General features: G+C 37.6%; 1 long non-coding RNA gene across 1 annotated transcript; it reads left to right on the top strand.

Annotated features, from left to right (window-relative positions):
* The first annotated feature begins 891 nt into the window (after positions 1 to 891).
* LOC134480305 (uncharacterized) lies at positions 892 to 17,675 on the top strand. The gene is made up of 3 exons (XR_010054670.1): positions 892 to 954; positions 17,227 to 17,333; positions 17,438 to 17,675. It is a non-coding gene; the product is annotated as an uncharacterized LOC134480305 (long non-coding RNA).
* The last annotated feature ends 781 nt before the right edge of the window (positions 17,676 to 18,456 follow it).

Here is an 18,456-nt window from a genome sequence, read left to right as displayed (position 1 = left end):
CAGAAGGCAGTTGGTTACCCTTATAACTGCCATGCCACTATTGCACCACAAGACACAACTTGCCTGATTGGTTGCTATTGTAGTATGTCATATCCAATATGAGGGAAGACATTGAGGTCTTTCCCTAGTATGGACTATCCTCCAAAAGAAAAGTTCAGACATTCTCTTACTCAAGTCAAAAAGCAAAAAATTCAGAATATTTTTCAATGAATCATCCGTTGTATCACCTCCACTAAAATCAGAAATACAGGGGAATCCTAATGTGCTAATTGCCTCATTCAGATATTCTCATTTCATCATCACTACATTACCAACTACTTACCACCACTTTAATTTTAATGTGAATTAAAAGATTTTACAGTGTCCAAAATGTGATACTGTCACAATTTATATGCAATACTTCCTGGCACGGAACTACTGAGCCTATTATTAAAATGCAATTTTTTTAATCGTGTATCCCTTTCTAAAGGGATTCCCTTTCTAAAAAACTACCATATTTTAAAGAACTGATAAATTTTATTTTATTTCATGCATTCCTTTAAAACTTGTAAAGTAATGCATGTAAAGTTCAAATTTTCATAGTTAAAGAAAAGAAACAGTGGTTTGTTTTTTTTTAAAGAGGATATGAACTTACAGTTACAGTTTCAGATACTTGAAAGGATGTTTTCCTAAAGAGACATGGGGAGAGAATGTTTTGCTGAAGTAGTTGCATGAGAGGACACAAGTGATGTTTAGAAAGAATATAAATAAGACCCCACAGACAATGAGAGGAGACTCTGGCATTGGTTCCCCTTACTCGGCCTCACTAGTCTTGGCTGATGACCCTCCTATACTGGGTTGCCTTGTGTCACATTGCTGATCTATGCTTGTTGTGACTTCATAGAGAATAACTGCCAAGAGCTGGTGGTGACATTCCGGCAGCTTCTCCTGGATCCCGCTGTCTTGGGCCAATTGGTAGCAATCGATAAAACTTAACCCTGTTATCAATAACTAACTTTATTAAAGATAGTAAATATATAATAGGTGTAGTACCAAAGAATATTACCCTATATTTCTCTCTGTTAGATTTATAAATAATAGACCCTTCTCTCGAAGCTGTACTATAAGAACAGTTCTACTTTTCCATCTTCAGTATCACCAAGTATTTAAATGCTATTATTATTTTAAAGTTTACTTTTTTAGATCCATTTTTTTTACAACTGAATGTTAGAGTTTAAATGTAAAGACTAATTTTGGAAACCATTCATTAAAGTGTTTTATGATGTGTAGAGAGTCTCTTGTGTAATATACAGAAGCATCATTTGTCAATAAAATGCTGTTGGCCTATTAGTTCAGGCAGGAAATAGGGAGGTGGGAGTTCCTTTACAGAGGATGTCTGGGATAGAGTCAGGCATGAGAGAGATTTACACACAACTTCGAGGAAGATTTTGCATAAACCCAAGGAGAGGTAACTAACCACGTAGCATGACTTAGAATAGATTAGGCAGGGTAATTGATTTACGAGCTAGCAGGAACAAGGCAAAGCTTTTGGCATGGAAAATTGTGTCATCTAATCTAGTCTCAGAGCCATTATTTAGGAAACTTGTGCACAGATAGAAAAACTTACAGTTACAATGATATTAATTTGAACGAGTAATTCTTCACACTGCCTTTATTAAAATGAGGATTTAAAGGACATTGGGTTATTGTCATGTGACATGGTACTAAAAAGCTGAAACTGTTGTTCCTATTCTAACCAGACATTCTTTTTAAGGCAGCTCCTGTAGTTGCAAGTTATCTCTCTTCCTGCCTGTGAGTCAATCCTGAGAATGAGTGTGGTTTCACAATGCTAACTGGACAGAAGCCTGCACCAGGGTTTTAAGAGGCAACTGTGTGTGCGTAGATATCTTACAGATCTCAGTTAACTGAGTTTAGTTCATTCGTCTGGAGAGTGGCGATTTATTTCATGTAAATTTCAAGATTGTTATATGAGCAGTTATATTAGAAAAGTAGCATCATAATACATACCGAGTATTTTCACATAAATTCTCTTATTTTCACAAATATCAAGAACTATTATAACTTAATTCCTTAAACAAAGAAAGTGCCAATCAGGGAAATTAAACCGTTCTCTGATAGTTGGAGTGACAGAGTGAGCATTTCAATCCAAAATTTGAGACTTAATATTTGTCAGGGAAATGTATTCACAGCAGAACGAAATTCACATCTCATACATTATTGGTCAGCAATGAAAACAAAGATCAATTTCCTAGCAGGTGATAAGAAGTCACTGCTGACAAAGAGGAGTTCAATGTTTCTAATAAAGCTTATCACTTTCAGAGCCAAGTAGGAAACCTAGCTGAAAGGTTGCCCCTCATATAAAAATGATGAATCACTATCAAACGGTTTCATACTGCTATCTAATTATTCATCAAATTAGTTCACAATCATCACGTGAAATCTTATTTAATTCATTAGCAAAGCTTTTAAACACTAAATCTTCTTTTCTAGAAGAGTGATTATTATTTACAACCAAAACAATAGAGTCTATCATGATAGGAAGTGGCTTACAAAAGAGTAATTATAATTGTATTCCTGTGCACTGGTATGTATAAATGTTCTGGTCTCCCAACCTATTCCTGTAGAATCTAACTCAGAAGGGTAAGTTTGCTGTCTAAACTTTCTAAGCTTTTAAAATACTGGAATTATATATATATATCAACAATGAAAAAGAAGCCATAAATTTGATAAAGAACAAGGGGAAGTACCTGGTAAGGGTTAGTTAGATAAAGGGAAAATAATACAATTTATTATAACTTCAGAAATTAAACTAAACATATAAAAACAGATAATTATGACTCTACTTTGAATCATATGGTAAGTTACTGTGTCTGCAGTGAGGTCTTCAGCTGTAGTGGGTCCCTTTAATATTGCTCAATGCTAGGTCTATAATAAATCTTGATCTTTCAAAGTCACAGAACACACACACACACACACACACACACGCACACACACACACGTGTGTGTATATGTATATATGTCTGTGTGTAAACAATTTATAAAACTGGATCACTGTCTATTGTGAATTGACTCTCTTTGCTTTCATCCGAACAACTTCTACATATGTGTGTATGTGTGTGTGTAGAAAAAGATCAGGAGAAAATAGATAGATATAGACAAACAGATAAATAGATGAATAGATATAGAAAAGAATGAATATATATATTCACCCAAGATTTCACAGTTCTCCAATAATTTACTTTCTATCATACTTAATCCCTTGATACCCATAGTCATATGATAGCTTAGATTTATTTTGAATCATTTGGGGAACACTTTTGAAATATAAAATCATGGTAACTCTATTAAACTTTTTTCATGTGTTTTATGTATTATAATCAACTCAAGAATCCATAATAAACATAGTCTGCATTGTATCAAATCATAATCTGAAATCCAAGCAGCTCCCCATCCACACCCCCTTTTACTTAAATCTTGTCTTTCTGATCTATCATCTTTAATAATCTTTGACTTATACCAGAATTCATCCATTATAATTAGTTATTGCCCATTGTGAATCTAACGCCTTTGATTCCCTCCATGCAAGACAAAGCTTCCCATCGCCTTATTAAAATCATTTTTTCCTATTTTCCTTATTTCAAATCACTGTAAAAGAAAACTTCAACTCTCATTAATTACTTTTTTTTCTATTTCATGAAGAAATCTGCCCAAAGGAACACAGCTAATAAACCATAGTTGTTTTCAATTAAAATTTATGGTAACTAACCTAAGCTTTCTAATACACAGACTGTTTTGTTTACTCTCACATCAGAAATGCTTGGGGACTATTTAGAAAATAGAAAAAGCACAATAAATATTTGTTGAATAAATGCATATGTGCAAGATTATTCATGAGCGCAGCACAGAAAGGCTGATTATATTTTCATTGACTCCTTCCATTCCTGGTTCTCAAATTATCCTTTTCAAACCACAGGCGATATCCCATCAAAACTCAGTTAATGAACTTCCTTATCCTTCCTTGAAGAAAAGTAGAACAACTCTAGAAGACACAGCTCCCGTTGCAAAACACACTTGTGTGCATCCAAGTTTACAAAGTGAGCATTTCTTCTTAAAAAGTGTCTAAAACCTTGACTTACCTCCTATAATCCTGTTTGCCCAGCAAGTTTAAATATTTCTCTGGGTAACCTGTTTAAACTATTTTTATCTTTTTTTCCCCTTTTTCTTTTCTTTTTTAAAAATTTATTTACTTTACATCCCGATCACTGACCCTCCCCCCCTTCTAGTCAGACCTCCCACAAGCCCTCTCTCATCCCTCACTCTCTCTCTTCCTAGCTGGTGGGGGTCCTGCTGGGTATTCCCCAACCCTGGTGCATCAAGTCTCTGCAGGACAAGGCACATCTTCTCCCACTGAGGCCCAATTAGCCAGCCCAGCTAGAAGAACATGTCCCCAGACAGAAAACAACTTTTTGGGATAGCCCCAGTTCCAGCTGTTCTGGACCCATATGAAGACCATGCCGCAGGTCGGCTGCTATACATGTGTGTGGAGACCTAGCTGTAGCCCATGCACACTCCGTGTTTGGTAGTTCAGTCTCTAGAATCTTCAAGGGTCCACGTTAGTTGACTCTCTTAATCTTCCTGTGGAGTTCTTATCCCATTCAACCCTCGGTCCTTCACCCGACTGTTCCATAAGAGTTCCCAAGCTCCATTCACAGTTTCTGCTGTGGGTGTCTGCATCCCTCTGAGTGAGCTGCTGGGTGGAGCCTCTCAGTAGACAGCCATGCTAGGCTCCTGTCTGCAAGCGAAACAGGAGTAACATTAGTAGTGCTAGGCACTGGTTCTTGCCATGAGTTGGGTCTCTAGTTGGGCCTTTTATTACTTGGGTATTCTCTCAGTCTCTGCTTTATCCCCCTTCTGTCGAAAGTTTTGTGGTTGGGGTCGTGTCCCTATCACTCCCTGGGGTTCCTGCCTGGCTATAGGGGGTGGTCTCTTCATGTCCCATATCGCCCATGCTGTGAGTCACAGCTAAGTTCACCCCCATTGATTCTTGGATGCCTCTCTGTCACATCCTGGAGGTGCCCTCTTCTACCTCTCTACCGTATCAGTTGCAGATTTCTATTCATTCTAATGACCATCTGGCTCTCTCTCCTATCCCCCCACACTAGCTCCTGTGCCCCCACTCTCTATCCCCATTTCTCTCCCTCCATCTGCCTCTTATGACTATTTTATTCCCTCTTCTAAGTGAGAGTGAGCATTCTTGATTGTGCCTTCCTTCTTGTTTACCTTCTTCGGCTCTGTGGAGTGTAGAATGGATATCCTGTACTTTATGGCTAATCTCCACTTTTAAGTGAGTATATACCATATATGTCCTTTTGGGAGTAGGTTACTATCTTAGTCAGGGTTCTGTAGAATCACAGAACTTATGGGTAGTCTCTATATAGTAAGAGAATTGGTTGATGACTTACAGTCTGTAGTCCAACTCTCCAACAATGATCAGCAGCAGCTATGAATGGAAGTCCAAGGATCTAGCAGTGGCTCAGTCTCACGAGGCAGGCATGCAAAAAAGAGAGACTCTTCCTTCTTCCAGTGTCCTTATGTAAATCTCCAGTAGAAAGTGTGTCCCAGATTAAAGGTGTATAACACCATGCCTGGGTCTTGGACTTGCTTTGTCCCAGGTGACCCTGAACTCAGAGATCTCCTCGCCTTAAGCTTCTGGGATTCATAGCCACTTTGCCTCAAGATCTCCAGGCCAAGATCCAGGTCAGAAACCTGTATCTCCCAGCCTCAAGATCAGGATCACAGGTGAGCCTTCCAATTCCGGATTGTAGTTCATTCCAGATATAGTGAAGTTGACAACCAGGAATGGCCACTACAGTTACCTCACTCAGGATGACACTCACAACTTGCAGAAATCAATTTTGCAATTTCTTAAAATCTGGGGAATAGTTTTACCTCAAGACCCAGCTATACCACTCCTGGGCATATACCCAAAAGATGTTATACCATCTCACAAAGATACTAGTTAAACTGTGTTCATGGGAGCTTTATTTGTAATAGCTAGAAACTGGAAATAACCTAGATGCCCCTTGACTGAAGAATTGATAAGGAAAATGTGGTATATTTACACAAGGAAATACTGGGACTATTTATTAAATAGTCAGCTATTAAATATAAAGACATCATGAATTTTTCAGGCAAGAGAATGGAACTTGAGAATGTCATCCTTTTAATCTAATAATGCATTCAGCAATCTTAGAGATAATCTTTTTACTTAAGAAATATCAATTGTGGGACTAGGGAACTGGCATGGTAAGACACGTATTATTGCCACAGAAGCATAAGAATCTCTCTCCCCTCCCCCCCCTCTCTCACACACACAGGTTATACAAACATACACACAAACTGGACATAGCTGCATTTGCCTATAACTACATGGTTGGGTTTGGTGGCCAGCCTATTTCCAGTTTCAAGAGAGGAAAACAGGATGTAATAGAAGAAGAGATATTTGTTGATGAAAAAATATGTGGGGTATGGAAAATGGCTCATGAAGTAAGGGCTTGCTGAACAAGTATGAGGAATCTCAGTACCTATTTAAAAAGCTGGAATTCCTGTGGACCACATCAATGTCTAGCATAGCACAGTAACGAAGTAGTGGCACTCATAGCTTGGTAATCAATAACTCCCTATTGGACTTAAGACACTCCCAACAAGAGCAAGTTCTGAAACATTGTTGAAAAGCCATGGCTGGGAATGCCAGGGAACCTGTCAGGGATAAACACTAGAATAGGACATAGGAAGTCTGGGTTCAGTCTGAAGTTACTGGAAAAGTCACAGTGTGAGCCTCTGTGTGGTCACATGGTGGGTCCCAGCAGAAGCTTAGCTGACATGCATGCAAGGGTACCGGGAAGGCTGGGGTACCTGTTCTGGGGCCATTGTTAAATCTGGAGAGTAGCAGAAAAGGCATGGATGGAGATGTCTGAAAGACTCACTGGACTAGACCTTGGAGGTTTGTGTGTGTGTGTGTGTGTGTGTGTGTGTGTGTGTGTGTGTGTGTTTGTGTGTGTGCGTGTTTGTGTGTGTGTGCGTGTGTGTGTGTTTATTGGAATCTGTTAAAATTCTAACCTTTAATAGCTGGATATACTTAAAACAGGCAATTTTAGAATGTCAGCAGGTTTTGAAAATTATTTCCTAAGTAATTTAGGCATGGCTTAGAAGGCATGGGTTTTCCAAACACTATAACATTATAACATTAGTTTTTCAGAAAGGTAGAAGATAAATCATTTCAGGGTTGCTAACCCTAGGTCTGAACATATGCAAAGAGGTCAAGGCACTTAGAGAAGGCAGGGTTTTGAAGTCTGTAGCATGGTGCAATGTGTGGGCTGGGCAGAAACAGAAATGAGTTTAAGAAGAAGAGAGCTTATGGACATCAAGGGAAGGAAACTACGCTTTGTAAGGAATAACTTTAATTGCAGTTCAATTTAGGACTTAATGCTGCAACTTATTTGTTATTGCAATGGTGCATGAAAATATTCCTTTGTTGCTTGTTTATACAACTGACCCAATTCCAATAAAAATAAATTAATATGCCACTAAAACATGACACTGAAGTGTTACAGATACCTGCATGTGAAAGTGTACTTACACACACACACACACACACACACACACACACACACCCTTTATACCCCCAAAGACTAACTAAATAAATGAGAAATTTTGAGTTCTCTCTGATAAATAATGTTTCAACATGCTCAAATCTGCAAAAGTAGTATTCATTAATAAAAAAAAGCTTCAAACAGAAGTACCACAGCCATAAATTGAATTTGTCTTCAAAATGAAATTATTTCCAAATATGACTGTTTCTCTGTGATTCATTTCAACTCTGGGAGAGTTTAAGGTATTTTAGACTTCAAAGTTAATATAATTCTGGACATTAATTGACCATCAGTCTGCTTGGTCATGAGGAAAACTAACACATTATAATTTATTAATAGCAATCACAGCAAGACAGAGAAGACTAAAGAGAATATCAAATGATTCTGAGAACACTCATTATAATTATATTCAAAGAAAATTAAATTTCCAGGAGTTAAATTGTTTGGAGCCCGGCGTAGTTTTGTTTTCTTCCACTGCCTCTGATATTAGGGAGGTAAGGAAGTCGTTATTCTTGCCTTTTCTTGTAGACAGATTTGAAAGCGAACACAATTCATCTCCTGTGTTGTTTTGATATTCAAGAGATTATTCAGCTCCCCACATGCACTTAAAAGTTGAAAAAAACATTAGCTACATTAATGCCCTGAGAATTATCTTAATATTTTTAATAATTTCATACACGATTATTATATTTTATCTTATTTATACCCTCTTTCCATATCTCCCCAAATCCTTCTATGATGCTTTCTCACTCACTTTAAAAATTCAAGACATATGTGTGTGTATGTGTGTCTGTCTCTGTGTGTGTATGTGTGTGGTATGTTTGTGTGTTTTCATATATGTGCACGGGACTAATCATTTAGGGTTGCATAATTCATCAGTGGGCTTGTCCCTGGAAAAATAGTGATTTTCCTCGTCTTACCAGCTATTTACTACTTGTAGCACTCTAAGTGTGGTTCTTCTGAGTCTTTTCCTATCCGCCCTGGCATGTCACCTGTTATTGTCATTGCACTGGCCTTGATTAGGTAACTATATTGTTACACTTTCATGTGTATGTCTTCACTGTCCTATATAGGCCATACTGTATCGTGGACAATGGCTCTTACAATCTCCCCCTCCCCTTACAATATTTCCTTAGCTGCAGATGTAGGCATTGTATTGTAGACGTATCAATCAGCCCTGGGCACCCTGCAGTCTGCAGTCAGTTATTATCAGAACTTATACCAACTGTGTCTTTCTGTAATAGCACTTGTCTTCTACAAAAAAAAAGGAAAAGAAAAGAAAAGAAAAGAAAAGGAAAGGAAAGGAAAGGAAAGGAAAGGAAAGGAAAGGAAAAAAGGCTTCTTTGATGATGGGTGAGAGCAAACTTATCTATGGGCTTAAGGCTGTGGATCTAGAATTATACGAGTTTTGTAAAGTGGCAGCAGTAGGTTCTCTTTAGGGTATAATATCGCCCAACCCTGGGTAGCTGACTAGGTTTATGGCACAAGGCATAGCTTCCTTCCTATTTATTTGGTGTTAAGTATGATTAGATAGCTACTGGTTACCGCCAATTAGTAGGCCCACTACTGGGGAAAGTTACCTTGCCGAGTAGATTGCTGTTGTGGTTTTCAGACTTCCATCTGGATAGAACTACCAATTGTTTTCCTCCTTTTGAAGTTGGCATAGCAATTTCAGACACCATGAATATGTGTCATTGGAGAAATCATTTCCAGCTCAATTTTTCCAAGGTCTGTGTCTAAACTGTGTGTTGTCTTCAATAATAAGGAGTAGCCATCAAGATCAGGAAAGCAACCAAGGATAGGGGGAATAACCCATATTGTTAGGGGGGCTCCTTGAACCCTCATCCACAATAACTTGGAGAGAAATTTTCCATACCTGGCACTGGGGATATTTATGTCAATTGTTACAACGCATTATAATTCTGTGAGGTAAAATTTTATATCTTTGTGTTTAATTAAACACACACACACATGCACATATACACACATATTTTTCAGTTAACATAATGAACTATTTTTCTAGGTACTGTTATTTATGGCTCTTCCTTCTCTCTCTCTACTACCTTTTCCTCTATCTACTTAAAATCTCCACCCATTCTTTTCCAGTATTCAAATAAATAGAATCTGTGCCCCCTCCCCCATCCACTTCCTTATACCTGGTCCATTAACTTTCTAAGATTATTCCAAGCTATACACTTCACATTTATAGACAGAGAAAGATCTCTGAGCCTTAGTTTTTTCTTTGATGGGAACAGGCATTGTTTTGCTTTTTTCCCTTTGTTTTTTAATAAAAACATTTAGAATTCTAACTTAAATCTAACTTACATTTTTAAATAAAAACATTTTATACCAAAAAGTCATACCAGTTTATTTTCAGTATTAGCACTTGATTTTTCTTAGTTGATGAAAATCTTATTTGATTCAAGTTTGAATACCGTCCCCAAGTTCATATCTGTTTTGTAGCATAACTATGCTTTTCCTTCAAGCATCTTTGAAAATTTCATGTTGCATATGAAAAATATCAAATGAATCAGAAATGTTTAATATAACTACAATCAGAATATAAATTACTATATACATATAAGATTATTGAAAGTGACTGCTGAGTTTTATCTATTTAGTTTTCTATACCATACCTCTGTAGAATTAAATGAGAGTCCCAGAATAAAGTCTCCATGGCAAATTTCTAAGACGATCAAGTAATATAGACAAATATTTACACTGGAAAATATTCAAGAACACAAAGAAGGCCTTTAGCCTTCTTTCATATTTCAATTTAATTTTGACAAATAAATAAGTATAGAAAGTGCTATATTTTGAGTTATGTTTCCTAGAAAGGTAATATTGAAATCATAATCAACACTTGAGAAGTTCCTTGGTGGTTAGCATTAGAAAATTCCCTTGTAGGCTCATGTATTTGAATACTTGTTTCTCCATTAGTGGCATTTCATCGTGGGTTTTGAGAGGTTATAGCTTTGTACAACTTCTAGATTGCTCTGTATTTGTCTGGAACTGTAAACTCAAATAAACTGTTCCTTCTATAAGTTGCTTCTGATAGGCTGTTTATCATAGTAACAGGAAAATAACTTATATAAATCTCACCTGATCTGGCAATGGAGTTGTGGAAGCTACTAGTTAAATGGGAATTCCATACAGTAGTAGGATAGTCAATAAGCCAACACATGTTGTCAAGTTTTTAGTATTTTGTGTGGGTCTCCTAGAAAACCAGATGTGGTAGTTAGGGTACAATTTTAACAAATACAAGTGTTGAATTGAATGTAGAGTTAGGCCTAGAGTAGAGGTTGGCTTAATTTTGAAAAGCGTGACAGAAAACTCTAGGTTGCTCTAAATAGTCTACTACTTTTAATTAGGAATAGGAAACATGGTTTTACTGTGCATCAGACAGAATTAACAACAAGAAAAGAGGCTATGGGTTTAAGAGAAAATAGGGGCTTATGGAAGAGTGTGGAGAAGGCAAAGGAATGGAGAAATTAAGTAATTTTATTACAATACCAAAAAGTAAAAGAAAAAATTGCAAGGGAATATTACATGGTGTATTAGTGGAACAGTGATCTTTGCTACACGTGGATAGAAAATGTGTAGGGACTGAACATAGATTCCCAAAGTAAAAGAATAAAAAAATAAATTGTGAGTGTGCACTCTGGTTTTTCCTTGTTAGGTATAGTAACATATAAAATATTAGCTTAACTGGACACAGTCTGTCTTAGTCAAGGTTTCTATTCCTGAACAAAACATACATGACCAAGAAGCAAGTTGGGAAGGAAAGGATTTATTTAACTTACACTTCCACATTGCTGTTCATCATCAAAGGAAGCTGGAACTTGACCAGGAAGCCTGGAACTCACACAAGGTAGGAACCTAGAGCAGGAGCTGATGAGGAAGCCATGGAACAATGAATACTGCTTACTGGCTTGCTTCCCCTGGCTTGCTCAGCTTGCTTTCTTATAGAACCCAGGACTACCAACCCGGGGATAGCACCACCCACAATGGACCCTCCCACCCTTGATCACTAACTGAGAAAACGCCTTACAGCTGGATCTCATGGAGGCATTTCCTCAAGGGGGGGGGGGGTTCCTTTCTCTATGATGACTCCAGCTTGTGTCAAGTTGACACAAAACCAGCCAGCACACAGTCCATAATCAAAACCAAAAAGAACTATCCAATAGCAGATGTCGATAATCTTGTGTGCACTGAAACTTTTATAATCTGCAACAAGGCAATACTCTGTAGAATATATCAGACGCGCAACTTAAGAGCCAATAAGTCACTCTGCCAAAGACAGAGGTACTGACGTAATTACATACGAAAGATCTTTGCAGAACTCTCTTGCTTGCTGGCTTGGTTTCTAGACAATACAAAGGAGGATGGCAATAACTTTGAGAATAATAAATCAGTAGGCAATGCTGGAAATGTGGACTGAAGGAGAGTTAAGGAAGGAGAGAGAGAGCAGCCCAAGCATAAGTTTCCAATGCTGGGACTTGCCTGCCAGGGCATCCTGCATGGGGCTCCTGTCCAAGGCTGACGTGATGGTGGATTTTTAAGAGCCTGGAGAAAATTGAGTCCATCACAAATAATTTTATGGCTGTTTCTAGTTTGCTGTAAGCCAGTGTTCCTATTCTTCCTTCCTTATTTCTCTTTTTTTGGAATGTAAATGTCTGTCTTATGCTGATAAGTTGTCTCTCTCTCTCTCTTTTTTTTAAACATCAACAGATGGAAAGTAATTTTGCCTCGGGATGAACATATGTTAAAACTCAACCATACCTGATTCAGATTACATGGATTTAAGACTGGGACTTGTAGTTGGAATGAGTTAAGATTTTTTTAAAATATTGAAATGAGATAGGTTTAATTTGCATGTGAGAAGAATTAGAACTTTGAGGATTTGGTACTATTGTTTGTTTTTTAATTTAATTCCTTTTTATTCTTTAATCCTTTTTTTCAGTCCAGACTTCATCCAGGTCTGTACCAACAGTTCTGCTCCCCATCCCACCCTCTCCTCTCCCTCCCATCTCCAAGAGGATGTCCCAGTCCCCCATCCCCCATCCCACCAGGTCTCCCCACTCCCTGGGGCCTCAAGTCTCTCAAGGGTTAGGTGCATCTTCTGTCAGAGGCTAGACCAATTAGTCCTCAGCTGTATATGTATCAGCTGGTGTGTGTTGCCTGCTTCGTGGTTCAGTGTCTGAGAGATCCAGGTCAGTTGAGACTGCTGGTCTTCCCATGGGGTCCCCCAACCTCAGCTTCTTCCAGCTTTTCCCCAATTCAACCACAGGAGTCCCTGGCTACGGCCCATTGATTGGGTGCTAGTATCTGCATCTGACTCTTTCAGTTGCTTTTTGGGCCTCCCATAGGACAGCCATGCTAGGATCCTGTCTGCAGAGGGCTTGGTACTATTAACTGTGCACTCATCCTAAGTTATTTTGAAATCCTAACCCTTCGTATCTCAAATATGATCCTTCAAAAGTGGGGTCATTGCAGATATACACAGGATGAGGTATAATGAAGGATCAGCCATTAATTTACATGATTATGATTATTGTTTGTATAAGAAGAGGACCACATGGGGATGGTCACACAAGGAAAAGAGTCAGCATCATGCAAAGACAAAGATAGAATGACTGGGAGTCCTGCTGTGGCAAATGAAAACTCAGCAACTGCCCACAGTCACCACAAGACAGGAGAGTCAATGAAAGAAGTACCAGTAGGTTTCAGTGGCTACCTGACCCTCTCGAGTGCTTAATTTTAGACCTCTGTGTCTAAAATTATAAGCTAATACATTTTGGGTTTCAGCCGTCTAAGTTTTAATTGATACGGGCAGTGGCGCAGATCTACTCATAAGCCACACCTACCTCCATAGATGTTTGAAGAGATCTCGTTTTCCTCTTTCTACTTGTGACTTTTAAGGCTGTGATTCACAGCTTTGCCACAGAAATCAATCCCAGGATGAGTCAGTATAAAGCAGAGTTGTTTACGAAAGACAACATTTTAACAGAAATAAGAGGTTAATAGAAACAGAACTTCAAAGAGTAAATAAGGTATGCCCATGTCTGCCACGTGTGGGTAGGGGTTTCTCAAGTAAGTCACAATTACTTTGGGGGACTTCCGTTACCTTTCTAAAGATTGCTGAGAAAGCTCACCTCTTTTGTTAACGTTGTTCAAAGAATGTAGATCTCATTAAGATTAAAAGTTAAATAATTTTCCTCTGTAAAGCAATTCAAAGGAAAGAATGATGAGAGATGTTTAGATGTAAGAATACAATTTCAGCCCTAAATAAGGAATTTATTTATGGTCCTTGTCAGGATTTCTTTGGAAAGCACATGTTGTTTATGGGCACAATTTGGTTTTGCTCAGTGGCATCTAGAGTTTCCTGGCTGTCTCATCTTGATAGGCAAACAGAATTGGTAGGAGAAGCCAATTTCTTTTTCCTCTCATGCTTCTAGGCTTTTGTGTCACCAAAACATTACCAACCTTGTTTCATATGCAAGGTGCCATGATACTTAGCCATTGACATGCATTTGTGGCAGGGGCCATGGGAAGGGATGGAAAATAAGACAACTAAAAGGCCTAATGTCCACTCTAGAGAATGCACCCATGACCATTTCCCCAGGTCATGGTGGTTTGGGTTCCAATTTCCAGTTTTTCCAGAAAAAAAATTTAATCAGATTTTCTTAATTTTATACTGTCAATCAAAAAAATCCACCACCATGTCAAATAAGATTGATTGCAGTGGATGTCATCTGGTCACTGCTTTGTAGCCCCCAACCTGGTGGGTAAGTAGGAGGAAGAAAATACATTTCTAAGTCATGAGAGTCTTTTCTTATGAAAATTCAGCTCTGCTAAATTTCCCAATCATCCGGCGTGCAATATAAACCATCTTCCACAAGAACAAGTTACTCATCTGGAAAACTAGGAGATGGAACTCCTCTGGACTGTCATTTTGTTGCCTGATTTAATTGTTCTAGCAATAGTGTCGTGTTTACCTGCCTTGATTACTAAATTATTGCAACTTCACTATAACATTCCCACTCTGCTGGTAGAAACAAGATGTATGAAATAGTCACAGTTCTATGACAATAGAAAATAGGACCCTTTAGTGGACTCTTAGGCATCCTTGTTCACTTATTATGGCATACAATGAATCTTTTTCCCCCTCTAAGAAATACTTTTTAAATCAGAACATTCATCAAATTGTAGTTCTTTTGCTATGATGTTTTTTATCAGAGATATCCTAATTTCTATACTGTGTTTGGTTTTTACAACTATAGGCACAAGAACTTCTGAAATTGATATTGAGATTACCACTTATGCATAAAATAGTCATGATTATATGGTTTTACATATCTTCCTACTAGACATTATTTGTGATCCAGCATAGGCTCATATGCAACAATGATAGCCGATGATTTCATTTTTAAAAGTATCCTGCCTTCTTTGATTCTACAGAGAAAGCAGTTTTCTTTGTTCAATACAAACTGATTTGGCATGTGATTTTCATCCCCAGGAAAATGGTTTCTAAATACTAAAATAATTAATGTTCAAACTAGTGGTGGAAGCAACTGTTAAATATTAATTTAATTTTCTTATTTTCAACTGTGAAGGGAAAATCCTTTTATAACTGCAGCATTTCATTTGGTTTGGTTTAAAATCCATTATTCTAATAAACTAAGCTTTATTCATGTGAATACTGATTTAAGCTTTATTCTAAATAAAATGCATTTAAGTAAGAAAAAAACACGAATTTATAACACCAGAATAGGAAAAAAAATAAATGAATAGAATATAAAGACAAGTTCTAGAAAAGTATTCACTTATCTTATGTTTGAATACTACTTTGCAAATGAGACGTACTATTTATGACACTTGTAAAACAGAGCAACACTTGTAGAAACTATTTATTTGCAGTGCTTTAGTATGTACTAGGGACAGTTTATGGATTTCTCTCTGACTATAGCAGCTTCTCGCTGTCTGGCTTGCTAGAAGCCGTTGGTAATTAACAGGCTACCAACTTTTCTTGTAAGACCTCAAACAGCACTCAATCTAAACACATACCAAACACTCAGATCCATACTGTAAACTGGAGATCTATGTGCATGGAACCTACTGCTAGGGTCTGAGTCTTAGAAGTGTTAATGGTATTTTTCACATATTTACTTTTTCATTTAAAAATGCCTATGGACGTAACATCCTCCTAAAAATTAGTGTTTATAGGTACTGTGGTGTCGTTTGTATATTTATATGTAGAACAACAATAAGAGAGGAGCCATTCTAAGAAAATGTGGCATTTACTCTCTTTTTATGGTGATTCTTCACTCATCCCAGAGCTCAGCTGTCCCTATAAAATATCTAAAAGTACCTCCTGAGACTTACCATTGTCATCACTACTGTCTATCACAGGAGAACAGTAAGAGGCCACACTAACTCTGCTCAACTTCCCAGTCATAAGGAACTTACAGACAAAGCACTTTATACTATGGGTGCTCAAAACATTTTGTCCCATCAACCTTACTTATTACGTGGAGATTCAAACTCTCTATGAAAAGAATTATTGACCAACATCCATAGCCTTTCTCTTGTCCCGATTCTGACCTTGTGGTTCAAGTGTCTCTCCTTCACACGCCTATAAAACCGTCTGTTGGAGAAGTCTGCTTGACAAATATTTTTAAAAGCTACAGAAAGTCATGGCAGTCAGTTAACACATCCCCTATTGGCCACCACCATTTCCTTGTATTAACCTGAGCTTTAATGCAATTTGAGAAGCCTGTGGTGTTGGATGCCCATAGTTTTGAAAAATAACCAATGGGCAGTGGCTGTAAATAAGCTGTCGTGGTTGGGGATTTAGCTCAGAGGTAGAGCGCTTGCCTAGCAAGCCCAAGGCCCTGGGTTCGGTCCCCAGCTCTGGAAAAAAAAATAAGCTGTCATAATTATACCCTGTAACTTTAAAATGCTTAACATGCATGAAAATGCTTCTGTGTCCTAACAGAGTGGTTAATATATTTTATATGCTAACCTTTCCCCTCACAATTGTTGCCTTTAAAAAAGAAGAAATAAAATAATTTGAAATAAAAATTACACCTTGATATAAAAAGGATATTTATATAGAATAAAAAGATCATAAAAGTTTAATATTAACTTTAATATAAGGTTATTAAGATAAACTTAACCAATTAAATATCAGAAGACAGACACTCCCACTGAATTGAACCATAGCTCTGGCAGAGAAAATGTTAATAACTCCACATAAAATAATTAGTAACCTAGAAATGCACCATAAAACATATCCACAGTTCCAATTGTTAGGTAGGAAGTTACCTCCAGGGGGAAATGACCAATAATAGCAAGATCTAAAGAACAATGGGTAGAGTATTCAAATCCCTGAAAATCTGTGTACTAATCAAGGTGGTGATTGATTGGTGAACAATGGTGCTAGTTATGGGCCACAGCTCCAAAAATACATGTAAATCACAGTGCGTATTTTTTATCAGCTAGATCATACTAAAACAGCTTCGAGTCTGCCTCTGCTGGAAGCACGCTGACAGTGTTCTTTTCCTTTTTCTAGTTTAACTTGTCAGCAACGTCAACATCTACCCAGATCAGACTGATCCCACCTCTTTCCTAGAAGAGCCCCGATAGAAGCATAAGAGAGGAGACGCAGCAACGTGAAGCGTAAGTTCCAGGTCTCCCAGGGTCGTCACCATTGCTGTTTGGCTCAGTCTTCTCATTCCTAAAGAGTAGAGTTTTTCACCTTCCTTTGCTCTACTCAATTCTAGACTACTCGATCTTTTACTATGTGTAGTTCGAATTTTCCTCTTTGGGGAACAAAGCAGAGTTTTCTACTGGGTCAAGACAAGAGGAGATTATGGACTTCCACATACTACAATAAAAGTGACATTTTGCTAAACACTCTTACAGTTGGTTTTTGTATATACTTTCTGTGGAAGTTGTAAATCACCACTGGTTCTTTTAATCAAAATATTTCCATCCAATATGAAGCATTTCTTGTGATTCATAGTTACATGGCATTCCCGCAAAGTAGACGTGTTTGGTGGTGGGGGTTGTGTGGTTGGATGGTTGGTTTGTTGGTTTCATTTTGGTTTCCTGAGTAAAGCAGCAGTTCTCAACCTGTGGGTCACAACCCCTTGGGGGCCACATATCAGGCACTTCTGTGTATCAGTGTTTACATCATGATTCATAATGGTAGCCAAAATTGCAATTATGATGTTTCAACAAAGTAATTTTAAGGTTGGAAGTCACCACAACATTCAGAACTGTATTAAAGGGTCGAGCACTAGGACATTTAAGAACCACTGCCCTAAAGTTTGATAATTGACTTTCCTATTTGTGCAAATTTACCTATTGTAGTTTCTCAAAAGTATATTTTACAAGAAAATAAGCCAGCCTGGTACACTTCTTCTAGAGAGTCTGTGTGTTTACAGTTCTGCTGTCTAATTCCATATATTTGATTAATCTGTAAGCCTTCAAACAGGCAGCACAGTATTGATGGATTTTAATAACATAGGAACAGAGAAGCTATTAATTATCCTTCTTTAAAAATGAGTACATTCTTAAATTATAATTTCCAAGGTTGCTTCAAAATAGATACACTTAGCACTGTAATTGTTCCTTGCATCACAAATTAATTTTTTAAAATCCTTTACATTTTTACAGTAATTCATTTCTTACTCACCCATTGTAGTACTTGTGACATTCAGACTGTTAGTGATTTATAGGGAAAAAGAGAAGTAACAGCATACACAAAAGAGGAAAAAATACTATACAGGGAAAGATA

The sequence above is a fragment of the Rattus norvegicus genome, chromosome 9, assembly GCF_036323735.1.
Source record: "Rattus norvegicus strain BN/NHsdMcwi chromosome 9, GRCr8, whole genome shotgun sequence".
Lineage (NCBI taxonomy): Eukaryota > Metazoa > Chordata > Mammalia > Rodentia > Muridae > Rattus > Rattus norvegicus.
The sequence above is the reverse complement of the archived record's forward strand: the minus strand, read 5'-3'. Positions and strand labels throughout refer to the sequence as shown.